The 21,913-nt window shown below is 36.2% G+C and overlaps 1 protein-coding gene across 2 annotated transcripts in view; it reads left to right on the top strand.

The window, feature by feature from the left end:
• The window catches only part of LOC118740802, a 47,060-nt gene that overhangs the window by 13,730 nt on the left and 11,417 nt on the right, over positions 1 to 21,913 (top strand). Inside the window, exon 1 of one of the 2 annotated variants that reach the window (XM_036472495.1) lies at positions 14,857 to 14,875. The exons of the other annotated variant lie outside the window; for it this stretch is intronic. The gene's annotated coding sequence lies outside the window, so the exon portion shown is untranslated. Of the gene's footprint in view, positions 1 to 14,856; positions 14,876 to 21,913 lie in introns of those variants that run through there. 2 annotated transcript variants of the gene reach the window in all.

Raw genomic sequence — 21,913 nt, 5'->3', positions numbered from 1 at the left:
AAGGCGGTAGCGATGAGAAAAGAAAGAATCGGTAGAGAAATCGATGGTTATATGACGTTGGAAATATCGAAAAACTAATCGAAAACAACGTCAAAAAATATATCGGTAACAACACGTAAATATGAGTATCGATAACGATTTCGATTTCGATAAATCGATCGGCACCGGAAATCGATACAAAGTAGTCATAAAAAATGGACAACCAAATAAGGCGGTAGCGGTGAGAAAACAAAAAATCTGTAGAGAAATCGATGGTTATATGACGTTGGAGGTATCGATAAATTAATCGAAAACAACTTAAAAATATATGGTAGCAACAAGTAAATACAAATATCGTTTCGGCACGTAAATCGATAAAAATTTGTCATAAAAAAATTAACAACCTAATAAGTAGATAGCGATGAGAAAATAAAAAATTGGGAGAGAATTGATAATAAATGTAATTAAAAAGGCTGCAACCTAATAAGTCGATAGCAATGATATGGAAAAGCAACAATAAATAAACATTAATATCTATGATGATTTCGATATATGTACGTATGTTTCGGCACAAAAACTGATAAAATATTTCTTTAGAAATATCGATAAGCTAAAAAAAAGTTAATACGTAAATAATCTGTGTATACATATATCGATAACTAATCGATCGGAAACCCAAGAAATAAATTAATAGCAGCGATAACAAAAAATGCCAATAATGAATAAGATAAAAACAGCGGCACGAAAACCGATAAAAGTTGTTGTTCCATAATTTCAATAAATTTACTGAAATGTCGATAAATATGCATACAGAAAATTTCAATGAAGACACCGAAGTATATTGACAATAAAGTCAACAAATATATGAACAATATCGATAAGTATAAATATAGTATCTTCAACAGATACCACATATGTATGCATGTCAAGCGTGGGTTGAAAGCTAAATATATAACTCCACCTGGTAGTATAGAAATTTCCGCAGGTTGTTCGAGGCTCAACGATAAAGTGATAGAAGTTGATTTCTCCAAAAACAGTACCCTGTGCTTCTCATTTCGTTTACCGGCTAAGTGTAATGTTTTACATCCTGAGATTTCAGGCTGCAAATAAACTCGGGACCAATGCAATTGGCAACCTCTGTTTTCATTTTCAATAACAGCCAAGTTGCACCAAGAGGAGCTGTAAACTCCGTCACGATTAAAGCTTACACTTTGCTGGACTTTTTTGCTGATCTCTGCAGGGAAAGACAAGTAAAGTAGAGTTGATAACTCTGGTAAGATTTCACTCGGAGGTCGCATTTGCTTGTTCTTACATGCCTTTAAAACATCCTGATTTTCTTGCGAATCCAAACAGACCCTCTAGCGGAGTTTTTTTTTAAAGCTGTCTCCGGAGAGCGCGGTACTTCCTGGCCCCTCGTGGCCAGTGATGAAGTATCTCGTTTGTATTCCCAAGCCAAATTTGGCTTTGAAAGTTTTAGTCAACTCCTTTTTCTTCTCTCACAGGTCAGTGGACAGAGAGATACCACCATACAATGGAGTTGTGCAGATTATTCCAACTGCTGTTGGCAGCTGTCCAGGCAACCTACTCAATTTATAAATACAGCCATATCAGGGCATGTTGTAAGCTTTGAACTGCTTCCTTTAAGCTCAGATCTAAGATCTCTTACTAGCACATTCGACCGCATCCTCATTTCCCGGAATACTCATAGGGCCATTGGTTCTTCTTGAACTCAAAATGTCATAGATCTATGATCAAGGGACCATGGAGATCTGTAGGGTTTGAAGGATATAAGAGCACAGCTATCTTTTTCATTGGCTGGACTGACGCGCCAGGAAGTTATAGGGTTTGCTGATATGAGATAGGCTGTATCATCCATCTAGCCACATCCAGGAAAGTGGGCATCCCTTAGACGTTTCTAGACTGCTTTAAGTGTGCTCTACTTCTAGCTTTTCCAGAAACCTGTGAACGGTGGTTGGGAAAAGGTGGTTATGGAGTTAAATTTGGAGCTTTTGCCCTCCAACTACGATGATTTATTGATGGACGAGATTTGCAGGCGGACGCAGGATAATTACATATGTTTATGTAGATGCCATAAGGATTATGGTCGGTAGATTACAGGAGCCTTTGCCGGAAAGGATGTTAGGATTGATTAGGTGGAATTTACTTCCTTTCTCACAAACGAAGCTATGACTAGTTTTGTCGGGTTCAGTTGCGGAACTAGTCGTATTGGGTAGTCCACCGAGCCATAGTGCCAAGGGTTTTATGTAGCCTGACTTGGCTTATGTCTCTTGGCAAGGAACATGTGGTTCCAGATATGTTGCCCAGGAGTGTGTGTAAATTTTCTTAGAAGGTTAAGCTCGATAATACACAGCCAACTGGGAGTATGGTCGAGAGGTCGAAGGCAAACGAGCCTTTGGAGATGATTTGTGTCGATGTGGTAGGCCCTTTGTTGAAGTCGTCCCAGGGCTATCAGTATATTCTAATGGTGGTCGATTATTTGTCAAAATTTCGGCTGATATTGTAGGATCAGGTCTTTCTTTTGTTTGGTGTCCCTCGGTCGGCGATCTGCGACAACGGGCCCCAATTAAGGAACCGTGAACTGCGGGGACTCTGCGGTATGTATAGTGCTCAAATCTGGTACACCGCACACTACCGCCAGCAAGCTAACCCGGCTGAGAAAATCAATCTTAGGGCTTATCTGGCCTGCTGCATTAGGACAACACAGCACGAGGTATCAGAAGCCACGCCATATTTTGTTAATTTTGTTAGGGAAATGCCGTTGGAATGCAATAGAAACCACGTTAACTCGTTAACAGAGCAGGGGAAAATTAGATGCCAGGAGCGAGCGAGGAACCTCGCAGATATAAGGCTGGTTGTAATGTCTAGGTTAGAGAAGTTTAGTGCGAAATAAGCGAAGCAGTATAACTTATGGAGAAGAGATGTACTTTACATGCCAGTAAAGTTAGTGGGGAGGAGAATTTAGAATCATCAGGAAAGCATATACTCAATCCTGCCACGTCCAAAAATTTGCATCACGATGTCTTCTTTGCCTTTTTTTCCTCTTCCTTAAATGCGTTGAAACTGTCACAGTATTATCCCGCTCGCACGCAGCTTTTGTAAACTTCGCTCTATTAAAAGCTTTCCTAGCTGCTGTCCTAAGTAGCCTTAGTCACGCCGTCGACCACTCTATGTGCGGTTTGGTGTGTTTGCTCCCGGGGCAAGTTGTCACATTAAGTTCGCTAAGTGAGTTTGTAAGACGAAGAACTGAACTTTACCCAAGCAAGCTGCTTTTGAACAAAAATCCTTTATGCTCTAGCAAATGAAATACAAAGCAAGACCTATCAGACCTCTAGTCAAACGTGGCCTAGTTAAGGCCGAAAATTATTTCGAAGTTTGTGTTCTTTAATATGAGAGGATATATCCAACACCATCGGAGTTCTAACGAACCATTGGGTTGTTATGGGTATTCGAATCTAAACTACATATCAATTTTAAAGTTGGCCTCTTTTGTGTTTTTATTAAAAATATTTAACATTATTGTGTGAACCCCATAAAACTCATCTAGGGCTGTCTTCATCAAATCTTACGAAAATTGTGGCTTATTCCCAAAATAAGGGTTTATAAAACACAATTACTTTCAATTCTTTCGTTTTCTCGGATAATTGCCAGCCGATTTTATTGGTCGTTTTTTGATGGCTTGCCTAGTCGTATCGTAAACATATCTAACTTATACGATTAGCACTTTGTTTAGCTAGTTCGCAGTATTGTTCTTTTAACTAACAGAGCAAAAAGAAAAACAACTACAACTACGTAAAAATATATCTCCATTGCAATTGCAGCAATATAGCTTTAACGACTGAATTGCACTTTTTCATGGTAATGCTGCCATACCATCATAAACTAACGGTGTTAATTAGAAAAGTTCTGTAGAAACGTTTTTACTGCGACTGACAAGTCAACAAATAACAAAGCGTAATAACCACTTTTCAAGTATCTTCAGTTAAATTAAATTTTTTGCTTGTAGTACAGTAGGTATGTTGCAATTACACTGGCTTGTTGCCACTTGTCAGTTAGCACGCAAGGTGTTTTTTATACCCGAGCGCACTTGTGCACAAGGGTATTATAACTTTGATCACATAACGGTTGTTTGTAACAGGCAAAATGAATTGAGATAGATATAGACAAATGTATACATAAATGATCAGGATGAAAAGAGAAATCGATTAAGCGGTGACTGTCTGTCCGTCCGTCCGTCCGTCTGTGCACACGATAACTCGAGTAAAAATTAAGATATCTTAACGAAACTTGGTACGTGTACTTCTTTCGGGCGTAGGACGGATGGTATTGAAAATGGGCAAAATCCGATAATAACCACGCCTACCTCCCATAAAACGGTAATTTTCGGAAATACGAAAACTGCGATATTTTAGTAACTACTGAAGATTATTAACTCAAAATTGATATTTACAATAATTTTTAGACGAAAAATAAGAATGTTATAAATTTTTGAAAAATGGGCGTAGCCACGCCCACTTATGGATACATGTGTATATCTTGGCAGCCGCTGCACCGATTTCTTCCAAACTTGGCACAGTTATTGGCCTTGGTACAGGATACCAAATGACCAAATTTTTAAAATCGGACAATAACCACGCCCACATCTCATATAACGGTAATTTGGAGAAATACGAAATCTTCGATAAATCAGTAAATATTAAAGCCAATTTATTCAAAATTGATGCTTGCAAACACTTATTTACCAAGAAATACGTTCATGGTAAAGTTTTGGAAAATGGGCGTGGCACCGCCCACTTATGATCACATATATGTATCTCGGTAACCGTTCTACCAATTTGTACCAAACTCGGTATTTTTATTGTGCTTGCTACATAAAAGCAAAACGATGAAAATTATTGAAATCGGACTAAAATTATGGTTTTTCATATAACGGTAAATTTTAGAAATGCTTGAAACGTCAATATTTTGAAATTTAAGGACGCTAATTTACTCAAAATTGATACACCCCGGCTTACCATGTAGCGGTAGCTTTCGGAAAGGTGAAAATCATATATTTAATATTTGCGCCGGGTATTTAATGTTCGGCTCCGCCCGAACTTAGACTTTCTTACTTGTTTTTTGCTTCTCTTCTTCCTTTTTAATAATCTCCACTTCGTTGTCAATTTTACAAAGTAAGAATACACACCGAACAGCAATCGTTAAAGAACCAAGGTGCTGGTAAGGAAAGGGTGCGTGCTGCCAGAAAGCAATGCTCTGTCGGAATTTCAGTGTTTTTTTTGTGAGATAGCAGAAAGTGTTTAAAGTTGCACAGAAGACGAGCTTTTTGCCACAATGCGCACTAAACGTTAGGTTGCAAGGGTTGTGGGCATTCAGTAAATGAAAGCGGCGATTTTTTTTTAGGTCCAAAGTCTCCATATGGTGCCATTTGAGTCGTTCGATTCGTTCCCGTACGTCTCCAAAAATAGAACCACTACCAGACAGTCAAAAAAGAAGTAATGGAAAATGATTCCGCGCTAGAGCAGATCAGTTACAAAGATAGTTTCGCATGCTCTTTCTTGCCCATGCTGGACCAGACTTGTCAGGTCGTCCTAAAACTGGCTTTTTCCAACCATATTTCATTTGCCTTCTCCAATAGATTTGATCACTTCGTCTATGTCTCAATGGAAGAGCAGATGGGTCGTATAGCCTTCCAGGGGAATTTGAATCGCATATGGCTATACCTAGGTAGAGAAGGAAGGGATATTTGGTTTCACTTTCGTAAGATTCCGCCGAACATTAGGTCAATATCCGTCTAGAAATGCTGACTGTTAGGAGGAATGCCGATATTTTTATCACAATGTTGGACGAATGGTTCTAAGACACTGATGTCCATTACATACTTAATTTGTGGAGGGAACACTACCCCACGCTGTTGAGTGGTAAAAGCACTGAAACCAGTGTAGAAGATGAAACCGAGTCATTCCCTCTACAGTCGGGCCTACGTAACCGGAGCGATCCAGATTTATATCTGACCAAGGACTGTCACTCCAGCATCATTTCCCAAAAACTCTTTGGGGAATTTATATTCTGTTACAATAACAATAACATGAAACCGAGCAATCAGTCGAAAATGACGGAGAAGATGTTGCACCAGCCGACTAAGACGAGGTACAAGTGGCGATTATGGGAAAGGTTCAAACCTACCAACAGACGGATAAGGCATTGCCAATTCTGGAAAATGGTCTATGCTGCAGATCAAGTACTCGCCATACCTCAAGTCTTGGAAACCAGCCGATAGAGGAAGACTGACATACACTATCTCCTTAGAGCTTTCGATAGCATGAAACCGAACCGGGAATTTCGTATCTCCGCAGAAATGTGTAGTATGTTTGTGAACACTAACATTGAACCTTTCGATAAAGACTTCTTTAATCTGGTTGTGGAGAAAATAATACGAGGTGTAAAATTTAATCGCATTGACACCGCTAATAATGTCGGCCTTCAAATGCATTGGAGAATCACTCTTGCCAACAAGTTCTACTACAGAATGAGAAGAAGTTATCTTCGTCGAACGAAAGCCATACTCTATAAGTCACTTATCATGCCCCCAATACCATAGGTTCCGACGGAATATGCATGCTGGTGCTAAAACATTAGCTCCAGCGGGAGTAGACTCCCTCTCCAAGGTCGTTAACATGTCAATAGCCACTCTCAGCCTTCCCGATATTTGGAAGTCGGAGAAAGTGGTCCCATTGCTAAAACCAGCCAACAAAGGGAAATCTTATCGTACGTTAACTCTTCTTTCCGCAGTACCGAAAAAACTAGACGCCTTTTTGCGCCCTCACTTCACGTATCACCCGACTCCAGCGAGGCTTCAGCATGGCTTTTCACGATACAAGAAGACATTGCGGCTTGGGGAGGTTACCGAATTACCTGAGTGGTCGACACTTGTTTGAAATTGTTCGAGATATAACATCAAAGCCAAAGAAAATTTAACAGGAGGTTCCACATGGGGTGTGCTCTTCGCGCTTCTGTTTGACTTTTACATTTCACAGCTCCATCAACCACCAGAGGGAGTCTCCATCATGTCGTACGCTGACGACTTCTCACCCTCGCAAGGCACGTGGGAAGGCACAGAAATAAATATATAGTACGATCACTGGACCCGACTACACCCACGAGCTATAGAGACAGTGGTAGCGCATTCAGCAGTACCACTACTTTGTTCTTGGTGAAATTGACAGCATCAGCTTTTCGGGTAACGCCATCATGTCTGCGCTAAGTTTGAAGGCGACCGACGCTATTTCGTGACAGAATTCCCTGGAGGAATGCGCAATCTTTTTTTTGATCATTCTTGGTTTCACCAACGCCCGAGGTGATAAGACAGAACTTCGTCTGTCTCGGGAGACCCGCACAACACTCGCCCAACTTCGCTTTGGATAATGCAACAGGTTAAACTCTTACTTGAGCAGGACGGATCCAAATGTGCCCAACACATTTCCCGCATGCGGAAAGTAACCAAATGACTCAACCCACCTCTTCGCATGCCCGTAAGACCCCACTCAATTAACATCCTCATACTACCTTTGGTTGCACACAAGTTGGAGTGGCACGTTTCTTGGGCCGCCCTTTAGTTGAGCTTGACGACAACGACTGCTACGACAACAACAACAATGATAAAAGTTTTGTCTTCTAAGAATGAAATCCTATCAGCCTGTATATACATATCTTCATATATGTATATTTGAGAGCATTTTTGCAATCCATACGAGTGGCTAAACCACAAAGCCGCCAACAAAGCGTTCACTAACTCCAGAAGATATAGAGTAGGCGGCTTAGAGCAAAGGTGTATATTTTTTCTGCTGTACGTATGTATGTATGTATGTATATAAAAGTGCATATACACAAGTACATAGATACATACTAATGTAAATGCGCACATACACCAAACAATGAGGCAAGCGACTAGTCAACTTGGCGCTTATTTCTGATAGACATTGACTGATGTGCATTTGAAGACGTGCTGTTAGTATAGCGAATTTTTCATTGCAATTTTTTTGTTTTTGTTTTTCATTGAAACCTAATTTATTTTAAAGCAAAAAATGTATTAGAATATGTACATGCATACACATTAGAGTGGTCCTAAAATGTAGGAAGCAAATTTTTACATCAGATTCCCCAAGCTTCAGACACTACGTCCATGCTACTATAGTCGAAAATATCACATATATATTTTGGTGCCGATTGGAGTCGGTTAAGGCGTGTCGCACAGTGGTCAAAGTTCAGATTACCCTATGAAGACGACTTAACGAACTCTAATCGGGACCAAAATTTATATATATGTAATATCTTCGACTATGGTTGTATCGGTTTTGGGTATTAAATGAAAATTTGATTGTAAGCCGACTTCCAAAAAAGGAGGAGGTTATCAGTTCGTCGGATTTAATTTTTTTTTTGTTTTTCTATGTATGTTACCGCATAACTTTGGACCGCGTCAACCGATAGTTCTTTTTGCATCGGAAAGGTAGTGTCTCAGAGGTGGTCGCATACTAATCTGGTTTAGATCCGATCATTGGATCATGATATATATATATATATCTATTTTTTTTTAAGTCGGTTTTTTTTCGCTAAAAATTACTTGTTGTTTTTTAAGTCTCCATAGAGGCATTCAACTTTTTACCCCTTTGCGATACGCCTTAACCCTCTCCAATTGGGACCAAAATGAATATGTGATATGAGGGACCGCGATATTACCGATTGAGGTGGTGAGACTGAAGAAAATTGTTCATTTGATTTTTTTAAGGACCACCCTAATATACATATGTACATACATATGTATGTATATGCTACATGTACTATGCGTAAGCCACTCTACATACAATATGCCATTTAGGCATGCACGTTTTTACGTAGCGTTTATTTGTTTGCGCAAACTTTGCGAGCGTGCGCGTGAAGAAACAAAAAGAAGCCGATAGACCAGCTAAAAACTTTACTTTTAGTATTTAACTGCAGCATATATGTATGTACACTTATTAGCTGCTTTAAACAACTCAAATGACCTTATTTTTTGCTAAAATTTTTTGCCCCAAATAAGTACGAAAAAAACATGTGTAACTACCTCCTCCAACAACGCTTTTTTAGATCCGTTTCGTCAGTTCGTTTAGCTGGAAAATACTATTTTACACCTTTTTTGCTCGGAAGCACTTGCTAGAGCTGTGATAATTACAACACTCTACTGAGCTAAGTTTTACCGCGCGCAACACGCAGATCGCCTCTGTAGAGCCTATCTATTTGAGTAGTAATCATCCATAAACCGTACGCAGTAATGCATTGTGTTTTGTGGTGCGGCATGGCGTATAAGTAACGTGAGATTTGGAGTGCTTTAGAATTCTTATGCATACATTCATTCGTTATATGGATGCATGTATGTATGTAGTATGTACATATGTATGTGCGCTGCGTAAATCTGTTTTCAACTTTGTTCTTTCGGTTCTTTATGGCAGCGTGTGTGTGGCGGGTATTTAGCACAAATTCTACGTTAAACGCTTGATTTCACTTTAGGAATTTATTTGCTGTATTTTATGGAAAATTTTATGGTGCCAACAATGTGACAAAATGTCGGTTAGAATTGTGTATGGTGAAACTGCGGTCGATTTTCAAAGAGGATGTGGAACTGAATACTTCTTTTAGCAATTTTACACTGTCTAAATGTCGGATTCTCCTTTTGTTAGCTACGTTTTTTATATCATATACATACTCTTTCCAAAATACATCGTGCAAAGAGAATTCATATAAGGAGATAATAGGCGAATAAAAACAAAAATTTACATATATTTTGTTTTTGCTTTTGCGGCGTGAACTGTCAAAATCTGTAAGAGTGTGTGTGGAAATGTCAACAAAATATTTAAGTTTGACATTTTAAGCCGTGAGGCGACCACCACCTAATATGAATTCGCCTTGATATCGTAGGTACTTCTACTCTGTCAAAGGCCTCAAAAACCAAAAAGGAACTTATCTCTATTTTTTCTCTCTCCTGAGATGGTAAAGAACGATAAACAGTAGATATGTAACACCGTGCGACAGTAAATTTTACGCACAAAAAATTAATATATTCGCGTATTTAGTTTTTCTCTCTGACGTCTGGGTTTTTTTCAGGGGCTTTCAAATTTCAAAAATATAAGTAATTAAAGAAAAACAATTATTATAAAAACTTCAGTGCAATGTAGAATAACAATATGATATTTATCAGGTAAAAGAGAAAATTCTGTAGAAATAAATATGGAAAATGTCCATTTAAAATTTAGTCTTTGAATATTCTTGAAAATTTGCAATTTTTATTTTTGAAAAAATAAGCATTAAGGACTTATATACACACGACCGTATCCTCGAATTGCGTTCTCCTTACTTTATTTGTTTAAAAAAATAAAATTAAATAAAGGCGCATTTTCAATAATCATACGTCCTTGTAAACCAAAAATCTTTAATGTTTTTAAATTCTACAGAATTCTAGGCTACGGTTGCTATGCATACGTATTCTGACTAACTTTTGGTCTGACGATTTCGTCGTGTTTTCGTATTTTATTTTTTTTCGACGAAATCGTGTTTTCGTATTTTTATTTTTTTTTTCGAAGAAATCGTCAGAACAAAAGCTTGCATGCATAGTAACCGTAGCCTTACCGTTTTTTTTGGACCACGTGAACCGTCTTTATCGGAAAGTTGGTATCTCAAGGGTGGTCCCATACAATCATTGTTTCATGAAGAATTTAAAGGCAAACCTAAATTTGTATAAGCATTGAAGTCGGTGGCATTTTCGCTTAAAAATTACTTGTTTTTTTTTAATATTTGTAAAATTTCAGTTTTACTATATTTGACACTATGGATTTCGGGAGAATATTGGTCATTTTGTGTGTTTTAAAATTTTTTTGTTTTGGTCGTACGGATTTCGAGTAATTTATCTAAACAGAAATCCATAGAAATACGTTAGAAATATCGCCAAATCAGTTGATATAAATATCAAAAAATGTATCGACATCAATTTTAATGCAGTAAAAAATATAAGAAGCAGTAAATATTAATATTGACTGCGATTTCGATAATTAATTGATAACTAATCGATAAAATTCTCATGAAATAATTCGATAGCAATAATAACAAAGAATAACAATTAAAAATTAATACCAATAATGAATTCGATTAATTTAAGTCGGAACAATTTCTTTTTTCAAAAATCTTGATAAACTAATCGAAAGAATTTTCGATCCATTTTAGAAGTATCGATAAATTTATCAATATAAATATCGATAATTGTATTAAAAGAAATATCGATAGGCATGGCATGCAGATAATATATATTGAAAACACACGAATAAACTTTAATATAAAATAATTTACAAAAATTAATTAAATTACAATTTAATTTAAAATTAAATTTGGTTCACTGTTTATAAATTGATTAAATTAGAAAAGTTTTTAAAATATTTTCATGGGAAACGAGATAAGTCACTTGTCGATTAAGCATCTTTACTTCCCATAAAAGCCGAATAGAATAAAAAAGACCATTGCTGCACTAAAATTTTAGAATGTTCAGCTTCAAAACACGTGAATAAAAAAAAATTTAAAAATTGCATTAATGTAAATCTGTTTTTACTACTTAGCCAAATAAAAACAAAAAAAAACATAGAAGGTGTCATGTAACATTTTTTTATCTGACAAATAAAAATCTTTTACTATTATCACTCTTATTAACATCTTAATTTGCAGCACAAAAAAAAAAAGAAAATGCAGCTAAATTGCATTTTAATCAGTTTTATGTAATGGCAAAATTACCAAGCAATCCAAAAGTAGTTTTCAATCATTCGCAGTCCAGCTCAGAAGATTTCCATCAAATTCAGCAGCAACAAAATTAAGAGGATTGCAATAAAAATAAAAATAAAACCGGTGCTGGCCACGTTGATGAGCATGTAAAATGTGCAAATCTAAATAAATACAAAAGGCACGTACGTGTATATAAAAAATACATATATGTACATACATACATATGTATGTTTGTGGTACTTGCAGCCATACTCAATAATATTTGAACTCGTACTTCTATTTGGCAATTCTATAAATTGGCTTTTGGACACTTGGAACACTCTCGGTGCATTAGTATGCCTGTCTGTCTGTCTGTCTAACTGCACATTCGTTTGTGTGACTTACTAGCAAAGCGTGTAAAATGCAATAAATATATGTATAATTGAATATTTATTTGTTGTATTTACATAAATACATATGTATTTATATTAGGGTGTATCTCCCTGCCTACAAAAAAAAAATTGGAAATGTTTTTCCATGGGAATTATAAAATACATTATATTTTAAGACATCCTGCCAAATATTTCCGAAACATTTTAAGATTTACGTGGGCTGTACCCATCTGAAAATCGATTTTCTTCTATAAAAAAATTAGTTTTAAAATTTTTTTTTCCAAAAAAATCACTTCAGATGATAGAAGAGTTTACGCTTAAAAGGTTTATATAAAAATGTTACAAAATTGTATTAAACGAATGAAATGAATGACATTTTTGAAGATATTTTAAAACGGGCCCAGCTCACGTAAATCTGAATATTTTTCCGAAATATTATGGTGTCTATCTTAAAATATAATACGTTTTATAATTCAGTTTGAAAAACCGCAACTTTTTTTGGTGAGGCACCCTAATATATGTACATTCATAACTGCCAGATGTATCGGATAGAGTGATGTAGAAATATTGCGCATGCGTAACGTAATTTCTCGGTAGCTGCGATGCCACATAACGATCGGTAGTGGGGGGAATAGGCCACCAGCACGTATTTAAACTAGAAAAATGTGCCGCATTGGGATCTGAATAAAATCATGTTATTACGTGTGATTGATTAAATTTTTTGTTGTTGATATTTGTAGCATATCAAATGAAATGTTTTTCTCTGAGCAAAACTCTATAGCTCCCATGTGAATTGCCATAAAAAAGCCATAGCCATAAGTACAAAACTTGTAGCGATAGTGAATGATAAGAACTTCCTATTTCTATGTAGCCTAAGCGTCACTTAGCTCAGTTAGATTATCAGGAGTAGTCAGATTACGTTCTACAGCCAGCCAATTTTAGCAGTATTGGAAGATCTCCTTTTCTTTCAAAACATCCAATCCAGAGCCTTTCCAGGCCAGTGAAAGGCTACTTCTTCAGTTTTCATTCTGTAGTTATTGTATTTTTTTCAAAAGCTGGAAATAATAATAATTTCCATGTCTATTTGATGCCAAAAGCGTCGATGCGACAACCACCAAGCCTTTCCTGGTTCGATTGCTCTATGGACCGTTGTCATTACGCTAAATTATCTGGAAGTCCAGGAAACCACTGCTTCATCGGATTCGTACCAAAGAGAAAGCGGTGAGAGCAAAGTGTGTTTAGAGGAACAAATTAGGAAATGGTAGGTCACATGCGTTAGGCAATTATATACATTGGGTAAGTTGGATTCGGTCTGGCTAACTAGGAGTTTCCCCTGCTACAATTCGGATAACCCGAATTGCGCTAAAGTTACTGGAGTCTCTCAAGTTTTTGTCTGATTTATAACTAGACCTCGTCCTTGAGTTCATAATGAGGCCATCCTTGGAGGTGGCTCAGTGTACAAAAGGTGACTGTTCGAATATTCCTTACGATAATAGCCGAGCAGCAATTGCATCTGCCCACGGTATTAGGACAGGTGTGGCACGACAATGGCACCAGAGCATTCTATCGTTAGATAACTCTCAAAATGCTTGGGTTATTAGTCATCGGTATTGGTATTGGTGTGCCACCGACGTGGCGGCCAGATTGCAGGTTGATCCCTTCGTTCAGGTGGTGAAATTGGTCTCTGTGGATTAACAAAATTGATCAGCGGTCAGCATATGAAACCCGTAAATCTTTCTCCGAAGGCTGAGCAAGCTATTTTATGTACGGTGGTGATGTGCTTTCTACGGAGGTCATGTTGATGCGTAGTCGGGGTAAGTGTGCACAGGGGTAGTTAGTCCTCTAGTGTTTTCGCCATTTACGTAAAGAGTTTTATAGGATAATAAGACTCCCTTTTGTTCGCTGGTTTCCCCGGATTGAGTAGGGTCACCATTTTTCTTTTCCTTGTGAATTTTCTATGTGTAAGCATCTTAGCTCTCGGTATGGGCAAAATTTTTATTAACCCAGCAGGAAATTTGGAACTGCTTCTTGTGTGTACAAATGAATTTTAGTGGCCTAGTTCAGGGCCATTTCAGGACCATTTCGGAAGTAGTTAACTAATAGTTTAGGACCATTTCGGGATCTGTTCAGAACTAAGTACTTCGAGCCTAGTTCAGCAACATTTCAGGACTAGTTTGGGCTAATTTTGGTACTAGCTTAGGACCATTTAGAAACTACTAGTTCAGGACTATTTTATTTAGGGCAATTTTGGGACTATTTTTGGTTCGTTTTGGGAAATTGCCCCTTATATTAACACCGTTTTAAGACTTTTTCGAGTTCATTTCGGAACAAGTTCAAAACTTTTTCGACCTTTACCGGCCTATTCAGGACTATTTTCATACCATTTCGGGACACAGATGGGCATAAATAAAATCTTAAGAGTACCTGGTACTCACGCCTCTTTTATTATGAAAATTATTTGTATTGACTTTATTAAATAACTCGGTTTACAGCTCGTGCTATGCGTTCGCAATGAGTAAGCCGCTTAAACCAAAACTATATTCAATATTATGCAACAAATGCAAGTACATAATCGTAATAATTTTATGTGTCATTTGCCTTACTTTTTTAAGCTAGCATTACGTCAAAATACATAATTGTTATTCAATACACCTTTTACTTGTGTTTTGAACTGTTTCCAATAGGTTTCCCACCAAGATTTCGACATTTTTAAGGTGAGTCATCATAAAAAGTAAAATTATTTAAAACAAAAATTTTGTATGCTCTATCCTAAAGCATTTTAATTAGATGTGCCCCGAATAATTATGCATTGTATCCGCATGCTTCGTGTACCTACATAGGCACACACACGTTAATTAGCGCAACTAATTTTCTTGGAATATCTACAAGTATGTACAATTGTAGGAATTCATAAGCTCATTTCTTTTATCGTTTTGTTACAGCAATTGTATTAAAGTGTAACTCGTATGTGCGTGTATGTACATTTTTTTAAATACAATAAGCAAGTACATATACTTACTATCTGTAGTCATACTCTTTATTCCTCGATTTCGTCATCAACCCAAGTAGTATGTAGTATGTAAGCTTTACAAACACCAACCACTGACCTAACGCAAACCAAATTATATTATTCCAAACGAAAAGTGAGGATACTGTAGGAAAGTTTTAGGTAAAGGCGGGATAATGGATGCCAACAGCAAATCGGCAATAACTTTTAGAGGGGCTTTTACGAATAGCATTTCCATACGTCTTGCTGTGGCTCAGTCTAATAAAATAGCAATATGAATAGCAGCGAGCTCTAACGTAACTCGGACATACTAATACGACTACTTATTATCATCTGATATGTTAATATTTTTTACTTTTTTATTATTTCTTATTACGTTAATATGAGTAGCTTTTTCAATATTTTTTGTTTCGTTAACATTTCATAATTTGTATTTCAACCCTATTACTGAAATACTGAAAATGAGCATATTTCGAACAATTCAATTGATAAGAAGTTGTATTTCATTTAATTTTAAATTTTTAGTCTTAACTTTTTAGACTGGTAAAAACGCTATCAAAAATATATATTTATCTAGGGCAAAGAATTCTTTAGTATCTTTCGTTTGATGCCAAAATTGTACCTAATAATTCATTTAGCTTCTCAATTTAATTAGCCAAAATTTTTCAAACAGCGGGCAACCCTCTTCCTAAATATTTCCTAAGTTAAGCTTTGTTAAATCACTTTATTTTGACACCCATATTGCGACACTTCATTTACCTTCTCGATCTAACTGAACTAAATTTTTTAAAAAGGTGGCAACCCTCTTCAAAAATATTAATGGCCTTATTCATGCAAAATAAAGTTGCTTTAAAAAAGGTTTATAAACTGAAAGATGTATGAAAACGTCATTTTATAAAGCTCTTTAATCCTAATTCAGTTTTTATGAATAAGGCTATTAGTTGTCTTAAGCCTCTTTAGTTCGATATCGGCTTTGTAATAATATGTTATTTATCTTATCAATTTATTTTGAACAAAGTTTTGAAACTTGTGGCAACCCTCTTAAGAAAACATTTTCCATATTAAGCTTTCTTAAACTCAAGCTAACTAAGCTTAATTAAACCTCATTAATTGCATACCAAAACTGTAATATTTAATTTATTTCATCATTTTAATTAATAGTAATTTTTCTAACCAAATCTTTTTCGAGTTTTTGCCCACCGAACAAACAAACTTAACAGTTTTATATATGAAGACATTGATGACAAATCGATAAATATATAAATTAAGAAATCTGTGAAAATATTAAAGGTATTATTATTGCTATTCTGTTGGCAATGATCAGATAAGATTTTAATCTTTTTTTTTTAGCACCTCATCAAGCGATAGTCCCAGTAAAAGTACCGTTTCGTCGAGATGGGAATAAACCCAAGGGGTGTGTTAGTTGAATGGCTGTTAGGAGACCAGTCAAGGAGTCGCTTGACCACTAGAACTCTTCCGCTGCAGTGGGTTATATTTAAACAAAAATAACGGCGAGTTCGCAAAGTTTGTAATGGTCCTGCAGTGGATGTCGGGGCCGAGATGTCTGTACAATGTTGATATTCTCATTTTGGGTATTCACACTTGTCTGGTTATCAGGTTATCTGATTATGTGGTTGCATTTTTAACTCAGTTGAAAAAGACAAAATTCACTAGAGATTAATAATTTTTAACCAGATAATCTGATAACCAGTCAGGTGTGTATATCACAAAAGTTGTTCAAGCTGAATAATATTTTTTTTTTGTTATTTTTTGTATTGGGTTATTGTTTATTGGGTAAAAATCTGCTCACACAAAAGTTTTCTAAGACTTCAAATTAAAACTAGAAAATTTTGATGAAAAATTGTTGAATTTTCCTAAATGTTGTATAAAGTCGGAAGCTTAGTTATACAAATATGGTTTCGGTTAAATTGTGAACAATTTTTATAAAAAAAAAAATTTCTTTAGAAGCATGAATATAAAAAAAAAATATGTGAATACTTGTTTCAGTCACTATACTATGTTTCTAAATAAATCGGTAGCGATATCGAAAAACACACCAACAACAAAATAAATAAAAAATACCCCGATAACTATATTGAGAAATTTATCGATAACTACAATTATTATTTGCATAATTATGCATACCGATATCAATAATAAGTTCATCGAAATATCTCTGTATTACAAGCGTATCCACATGAAGCTGTCGTGGGTGCTGAACAGACACAAATCTTGTTTATTTAATTTATTTATTTATTTATTTTTTTCAAATTGCTTCTGTCCCATATTTCTTACTAGTCAACCAATGTACAACAAAAATGATAATTAATTTACCCATAAGTGTGGGTGCTCGACTCCATATATGTATGTATGTATGTATGTATGTAGATATGCAAGCATATGTGGAAGTTAAGCAAGCCAAAAAATACAATCAGTTATTCCGTAAGTGCTACAGTAATTGCGGAACGAAACTTTATTTTTAAAAGTAGCAAAAATTGTAGGTAATGCAACTAAACAAAGCCAAAGAAAAGCGTAGGGGGAGAGGGACATATTTAGCGAAATGAAAAAAAAAAAACTAACGGAGAGATAAGAAATGCAGAATGTTGGTAAGCAAATAGAAGGAGGTATAGAGAAATTAAATAATTATACAAACATTTGTATGTATGCAAGTGGATGTAAAGTTTGGCATGCCACAAACGCAAAGAAAGCTGTCACCCGCCAACTTACCTCACAGCGTTTCCGCAATGACACCGATGTGTCGAATTGTAAGTAGGAGCGGCATTAGTTCCATCAATTTTTTTTAGCTTATCTCTTATTTATATAATTTCGAACACATTTTTTGCATGCTTAAGCAACTACCTTACCAAAATGTTTAGCGTTTGCTTGCACTTGGTACGCGTTGCAGCTAATGAAAATTAGTACTTAGCCAGCATGACGTTTAAGCGGTAATTAACATATGTTTTAATTTTGAAGGTGGAGCGCTGAAGCCAAAGGCAAATATCAGAGTCAAGGCGTAATTAATAGTTAACAAGTGCTTATATCTAAGCATGTACATTAGGTTGCGTGACAAAAAAAACAAAATTTGAATTTTTTTCACCGAAATTACAAAATAAAATATATTTAAGACTGCCGCCAAAATATTTTGCGGAAATGTTAGGATTTCCGCGAGCTGAACCTACAAATATAATTTTTTGAATAAACATTGGTTTAAAAAATATTTTTTTTTTTTTAAGAATCACCTCAGATGATGGTAGAGTGTAAGCTTAAAAGGTCTGCATAAACATTTTTTCAGCGGTATAAAAATAATTAGATTTTTGCAGGCATTTTCAAAACTATCCAGCTCACGTAAGTCTTAATATATTTCCGAAATATTTTGGCGGAAGTCTTAAAATATGGAAATTAGTATAAATAATACAGATGGAAAAATAGTACAGATTTTTTTTTATGGAAAGTGATACAACCTAATGTACATACATAATCCATTTGTTTGTTGTTTAGCGTATGCAACAGGTGCCACCAGCCACCAGTCAACAGCCAACAGCCAACAGCCGACAGCCATCACCGGTTAATTTATTGCCATTCAATTACCCACCTTTAGTTGCATTTTTTTTCTGCTTCTATTGCCAAAATTGTTTTTCTTTCTGTTGCCTTAGTACCGCGCTAACTTTCGTTTGCTTGTTGTCTGCCGCCTCTGGCGTGTGCGTAGACGTTTGTGCCCAAAAGGCAAGCTGTCGCGCGCTTTAACTATTTAAATGGAAGTTGTAACTATTTTTAAATGTTTTTCTATTTATTTTTGGAATTTTTTCTAATTTTTTTTGGCTTTATTTTTTTCTAATTACTATTGTCTCTTTGTCAACGCTGCTTGTGCCATGCCATAAAGCATAGCTAATTAAGAGGAAACGTTGATGCAATTAGTTTTTAAAATAAAAGCATCCGCCAGTAGGTTTACATAACTTCGTTGCGGTGGCAATGTTCCACTTACAATGTTTCATTTCATAACTGAGCTCTTCTAACAATAAAATTAGAGTTAGTCCACGCCGGTTTGGGATGAGCTCCGATTCTCAATAAAGGGCAGTGTGGATCCTTCCACGACAAAATCATCAGCAGCGATGACCAAAGACACACAACTAACTTCAGTCAAATGAGTTATGCAGCACTAAACAAGTTTCAAATTCGTTGCAAATAATACCAGAATACACACCATAGAACAACAACTTCCGGTTAGACTCTAAAAATATGATCTGCTCAGGCAGACCTGACTAAGAAACAACGAACATTAACACGGTTTCACTGGTTCTATACAGCTGCAGAGGGGGACTTTTTAATATATGGGACCTTTCTAGCGAGTTCAATCCCTGGCTTTATGAAACCACAGTTAAGCCCGTTATGATTTATGACGTCCTAGTTGAGTGGAATGCACTGGAGCAGGCTACGTTAGTCAGCATCATTGGAATCAATGGAGTACTTAAATCATGCTAAGCAAAGCGGCTGTCGATATCATAGGTAAAGTAGCTGCCGTTAGGTCGGGGTCTGAGCACAGTAGTATTTATTCTCTGGGGTTTCGATTTTATCCCTGATAACGCAGTTCACTGAACTTTTACACGGAGTGGTCGAAGCTTGAGGAAAGGATCGATGGAAGGGTATTTTCGAGGGAGCTCCCCATCAACCTTAAATTTAGGCTTCCAGATCCCTTTAGTGTTTTTAAGGCGGAGGTTGCTGCTACGAGTATTAAACAAGTAATCGATTGGCTGATGTGCGAGGTAAAGGAGGTTAACATCTACTCAGCTCGAAGTTTGTTAGGGAATGCCTTAAATCATCGGTCGCACCGGAATATTACCTTTACAGATTTTTATGGGAGCAAGACCATAGCGATATCGTAGGAAACTCTATGATGAGGAATTGGCCAGAGACGGCACTCTCGAGGGTAGTATCTTCAAGAAAAGAGAGATTGGGAGCTCCCTTGATTACTTGTAGAATTCTCCTACAAAGATGGGCCTTGAGTCAACTCAGCGAGCGCTCAGGGAAAACCAAGGCATGTGCCACTGCAAGGTCATTCTAATCGAGGGTGGACCGGTACGGTCTAGGGATCTCTTTAGGTGCGCGAAGCCAGATTTTTCCATTCTTTTGGATGAACTGATAGGCCATCGGGGTTCGCGCAGTGATATTAGATATAAAATCAGACCTTTTCTGTCGCAGCTGCATAGAAGACGACGAAGTGGAATTACCTCAGCACCTTCTCTTAAGACTATTGTGCGCTCTAGCTTATCCGAAGGAAAACTCCACGACTAAACCAACTTAACCTAACCCAACTTTTTAAATTTCTAACTTCAATACCATTCTTAGTTTTTCTCCTCGCTTTTACATCTATCAATCAAAGCGAATTCCCCATAGTCGGGTAACCATAAAAGTAAATACAACAACTCGAATTTTGGTTAATCTGTCAAGTAGCGAGTTGCCATGCTACTCTCTATACTATGACAATTTGACACATTCGTGATTTATTGGCATGCTACTGAGGAGACAAGAAATTGATATCTGATTATTTTTTATTCCATTGGTTTAAACGAGCACACATGTACATATGTAGGAGAAATTGCAATAGTTTTAGTCATACTTTTTGGTCGAAAAAATATGTTGCATAATTTTCGTTGTTTCTTTATCTCTTCATTTGTCACGCATGAAGTCACAAAAAAAATGTTATGACTTTATTAAATTAGTTTTAATGGAACGTGAACTAAAATTAAAAAAAAAACAGTATTTGCAAGAAAAATATTCGAAAAATACCCGTTTAAATAATAAATTAAGTGGAAATTTTCCATTGCAAAAAAATTCCTTCAGTCTGCTTAATATTTACCACTTAGTTAACTATTTACTGTGGAAACTTAATAATGATTTTTTTTTGGTAAAAAATTACAAAACACCATGACCATAAAGTTTGGCCTTTATTTTAATACACCTTTTTTTTTTGCTTGCCGCATTATTAACTGCAACGATTTTTTTTTTGAAATTCATAATTAAAATTTACTATTTCCAAACATATGGTGTAAAAACACTAATGGGCTACCCCACGCTTCTGTGCTACTGGTTTTGGATGCACATTGCGGAATTATTTGTGTATGTTTGTATGTATATATAATAGTGATTTTCGTTTTTCTTTTAATTGCCTCATTTGAAGTAGTTAAATGATGGAATTAAGTAGAGACTAATAAGGGTATTACATGAGCGCTAAACAAAGCATGCATGTACATAAGACTACATTGTTGCGCATGCGCAATGTGGCCTTAAGGCCGTATTTAGCAAACAAGTTACATAGGTATTAATGTAATAATTTATTACTAATAAATCAATGAAAATATTCCTAGCAAACCATTAAATATTCTCTCATCAAAGTTAGAGCGATGACATTGGTTTCCGCATGAACTTGAATTAATAAAAAAGGTATGAGTACCAGGTACTCGCGAAATTTTACGTGTAAATATCTGCGTCCCCAAGTAATCTCGAAATCGTCCTGAACTAAACCCAAAATAGTCACGAAATCCGAATCCTATTCTAGTACCCAAATAATCCCAAATCGACCCCGAAGTAGTCGGGAACGAATAGGCCCCGAAACGGTAGAAAAATTTGATATGGTCCCTTAATAGTTCCAAAATGTGCCCGAACTAGTTCCAAAATGGTGCTAAAATAGTCCTGAATTTTTCCCGAAACGGTCCGGAAGTGGTCTTGAGAAATTCCTTAGTTTTGAATA

This window comes from Rhagoletis pomonella, unplaced genomic scaffold (assembly GCF_013731165.1).
Source record: "Rhagoletis pomonella isolate Grant_MI unplaced genomic scaffold, Rhpom_1.0 Rhpom_scaffold_00006, whole genome shotgun sequence".
NCBI lineage: Eukaryota > Metazoa > Arthropoda > Insecta > Diptera > Tephritidae > Rhagoletis > Rhagoletis pomonella.
This window is presented reverse-complemented; position numbering and strand designations above follow the sequence as displayed.